Source organism: Heteronotia binoei, chromosome 16 (genome assembly GCF_032191835.1).
Source record: "Heteronotia binoei isolate CCM8104 ecotype False Entrance Well chromosome 16, APGP_CSIRO_Hbin_v1, whole genome shotgun sequence".
NCBI lineage: Eukaryota > Metazoa > Chordata > Lepidosauria > Squamata > Gekkonidae > Heteronotia > Heteronotia binoei.
The window spans coordinates 12,075,536-12,079,848 of NC_083238.1; the positions used below are offsets into that span (position 1 = coordinate 12,075,536).

At 46.3% G+C, this 4,313-nt stretch overlaps 1 non-coding gene across 1 annotated transcript; it reads right to left on the minus strand.

Moving 5' to 3' along the window:
* Positions 1–3,068: 3,068 nt before the first annotated feature.
* On the minus strand, positions 3,069–3,140 carry TRNAS-GGA (transfer RNA serine (anticodon GGA)). Its single transcript has one exon. It is a non-coding gene; the product is annotated as a tRNA-Ser (tRNA).
* Between the last annotated feature and the right edge of the window lie 1,173 nt (positions 3,141–4,313).

Genomic DNA, 4,313 nt, shown 5'->3' on the forward strand with positions numbered 1-4,313 from the left:
AAAGCAGTGGAACCCAGATTACGGTTCTCATGAGCTCAGGTATAATCAGAAATATATATATATATATTTTCTTTGTTTAAACACACTAAATTCGATTTATCTCTAATGAAACCTTGAGGGAAAATAAACTTTTTATAAGATAAATGTTCATTTATTATATATTTGCCAAATCTGGAATCCTGGTATTAAGGTCAAAACTAAACCTTTTATTACAACTTGTAACATTTAAACTGTTTCAGTCTGAATTTAAGCTTCCTAGTGTGTGCTGTGATTTTAAGCTCTGTAAATTGGAAGTAAGTTTTCTTAAAATCGGTTCAACTCATTTGCCCCAACGTCTCCCCCCCCCTCCCCATGAAGACATGAGAAACCAAACGTGGGTTCAGCTAGTTCATTCATTTAACTGTATTCAACGTACAGAAATGGACAATCTATTTCACTGCTTATTATAATAAACTTTTAAATTTATTATCCATTGTATCTGTTTTTGATGTAAGCTGTCCTGAGCCCTGCTTGCAGGGAAAGGCTGCCTAGCAAATTAAAAATATAAACAACAATAGCAATAGTAATAACAACAACAGCTGATGATTTTGTGGCTGAGCTGTCCTAGGCATCCACATGGACTGCCTTCTGCACAGGTTCTCCCTGCTCCCAAATTTGACCAATGTTTTCGCCATGTGTAGAAAAGGTACCTAGCTTCAACCCTCTCCCCTGACGTGCCACAAGGCTACTTCCAGATTCAAAAGATACCACTCAGCTCCAAGGGCTCTTCCATCATGCAGATGTCTCAGGGTATTTGCTGATTAACCTTACCTATCCAAAGCAACCAACCCTATTCCTGCCAACTAGCTGTGGCCTAATCAGTTATAAAAAACTAGTTTAATGGGAAACCCCACCCCTCAGAATCAATATGTAGCACGTGAAAAAGAAGCTTCCAGCACAGCCAATTTCTAGGAACCCTCCCCCACACACACAATTTGCCCTATATAGTGAACAACTAATCTTGGTGCTGCCCCAGGGAGGGCAGGTAAGCTGTAGCAAGAAGGCTCAAGGTGAGAATCAGTATCAGGGCAAAAGAGCCAGCTTGATTGGCTACTCTGTTTTCTCTGCAACCAATGGAGCCTCACACTTCATTTGAAGGACATTGGAAGTCCGGGCAAATCAACCCACCTCAACATAATTTGCTGTGAACCCTGCTTCTCGGAGAAATTATTTAGAATTGATTCTACTCCTTGCTTGCTTTTAAATTATTTGTAATTTGTTTTGTATTTACTGACTTGTTTTATCTCGAGCTTAAAACCATTGGTCAAAGAAGCTAATAAATAAAAGGAGAATTGACTTCACCTTAAAAATGAAGACTCCAAACAAATCAATTGCTTGTTCCAAATTAATCTTAGCGTTGATATAAGTGCTTCACGTACATTATCAAAATATCCCCACAACCCTGCAAAGTAGATGGCTATTATGCCAGGAAACAGTGCTGAACTTGAGGCAGTGGTGACATTGGAACGGGGAATCCCTAATAATTTCATTTCATTTATTCAATTTATACTCCACCCTACCCCAAAATGGGCTCAGGGTGGCTTACATAATAAAGCCACCAAAGATAAAACAATAAAACAACACACCGTATTAACAATTGATAGCAAAAAACACCATGCCGCACATTAGATAAAAATAAGGAACCCCAAAGACTCCAAATAGTATCAGAAGACAGCAAAGGCACTGAGAGCGGCAATGGACAGGGGACGCCAGAACGATTTGGACATCCATCACCTCAGTCAAAAGCCTGGTGGAAGAGCTCCATTTTAGAAGAAGAAGATATTGGATTTATATCCCGCCCTCCACTCCGAAGAGTCTCAGAGCGGCTCACAACCTCCTTACCCTTCCTCCCCCACAACAGACACCCTGTGAGGTAGATGAAGATATTGGATTTATATCCCGCCCCCCACTCCGAAGAGTCTCAGAGCGGCTCACAATCTCCTTTCCCTTCCTCCCCCACAACAGACACCCTGTGAGGTAGATTAAGATATTGGATTTATATCCCGCCCTCCACTCCGAAGAGTCTCAGAGCAGCTCACAATCTCCTTTCCCTTCCTCCCCCACAACAGACACCCTGTGAGGTAGATGAAGATATTGGATTTATATCCCGCCCTCCACTCCGAAGAGTCTCAGAGCGGCTCACAATCTCCTTTCCCTTCCTCCCCCACAACAGACACCCTGTGAGGTAGATGAAGATATTGGATTTATATCCCACCCCCCACTCCGAAGAGTCTCAGAGCGGCTCACAATCTCCTTTCCCTTCCTCCCCAACAACAGACACCCTGTGAGGTGGGTGGGGCTGGAGAGGGCTCTCCCAGCAGCTGCCCTTTCAAGGACAACCTCTGCCAGAGCTATGGCTGACCCAAGGCCATGCCAGCAGGTGCAAGTGGAGGAGTGGGGAATCAAACCCGGTTCTCCCAGATAAGAGTCCGCACACTTAACCACTACACCAAGCTGGCTCTTTTACAGGTCCTGCAGAACTATACTAAGTTTTGCAGGGCCCTGATCTCAAATGGGAGTATGTTCCAACAGGTCGGGGTGAGGGCTGAAAAAGCTCTCACCCTGGTTGAGGTTAAATGGGCATCCTATGGGCCAGGGACTATCAGTTTCTTATAGTGCAATCTAAAGGAGAGCAACACTATTCTGAACCCACTAGTGAATGCTAAGGGTGCAGCTCTGTTTGGGACATCACTGTTAGCCACTGCACTATGGCATTTTCAGCAGAGTACCTAAAAAGTCTGAGTAAATGAGGGACAGCTAGGGACAGTCCATCCATGAGGCAGCCCTAGGCATCTGCCTAGGGCATGGCCTGGGGGTGCCAATTTTGTCCCTCCCCCCACTCTCGCCTCTTTGGTGAGGGAAATATGCGAGTGCTAAGGTGGCAGTATGAACATATATGAACATCTGAAGCTGCCTTATACTGAATCAGACCCTCGGTCCATCAAAGTCAGTATTGTCTTCTTAGACTGGCAGTGGCTATCCAGGGTCTCAAGCTGAGGTTATTCACGCCTACTTGCCTGGACCCTTTTTGGAGATGCCGGGGATTGAACCTGGGGCCTTCTGCTTTCCAAGCAGATGCTCTACCACTGAGCCACAGCCCCATTCATGGGTCTCCAGGGTCTCAAGCTGAGGCTTTTCACACCTATTTGCCTGGACCCTTTTAGTTGGAGATGCCAGGGATTGAACCTGGGGCCTTCTGCTTCCCAAGCAGATGCTCTACCACTGAGCCACAGACCCATTATTCATGGCTCTCCAGGGTCTCAAGCTGAGGTTTTTCACAGCTATTTCCCTGGACCCTTTTTTGGAGATGCCGGGGATTGAACCTGGGACCTTCTGCTTCCCAAGCAGATGCTCTACCACTGAGCTCCAGCCCCAGTCATGGCTCTCCAGGGTCTCAAGCTGAGGTTTTTCACACCTATTTCCCTGGACCCTTTTTTGGAGATGCCGGGGATTGAACCTGGGACCTTCTGCTTCCCAAGCAGATGCTCTACCACTGAGCCACAGCCCCATTATTCATGGCTCTCCAGGGTCTCAAGCTGAGGTTTTTCACACCTATTTGCCTGGACCCTTTTTTGGAGATGCCAGGGATTGAACCTGGGACCTTCTGCTTCCCAAGCAGATGCTCTGCCATTAAGCCACCATCCTTCACCTGTGCTTCAGAGCATGCATGCTGCCTGGCCACCATTGCTCTGCCCAGCTGCCATCACTTCCAGAAGCTTCCAAAAGTGACAGCAGCCAGGCAGTACACATGCTCTCAGGTGCAGGTGCCACACTGCACTGGTGCAGTAGCGCTCACCCTTGCTCTTGCCAGGGGCAAGAGAGGACAGGTGTGGGTGGAGGGGCAGGGTCTTGCCTTGGGTGCCGGACACGCTGAGGCTAGCCTTGATGGTAGTCAATTTTAATTTTAGAAGGTCTAAGTTTGTATAAAGCTCCTCGTGTCTTGGTGATGCCTGCTTTACTGATCTCCGATGGACTGAGATACAAGGAGATCAGAAAGGAAATAACAACAATGACAACCTTGGATAAGGTTCATTTCTCAATAAGAACAAATATCTAACTGGCTCCGGACATCTCCATCAGAGACAGAACATCAGCACTTGAGGACTGGCAAATGGGAATGCTATTCATAGGATAAGGACAGGCAGTCGCCTGGAAATTTAGCAGCACTTTTACCACTAAAATGGTATTTGTAAGGAATTCGAGAGACTGTACTGCAGGAAGCAGGAACATTTCACAGTGAAAACATACTAGCCAGGGAAGAGCTAGCAGGGAAA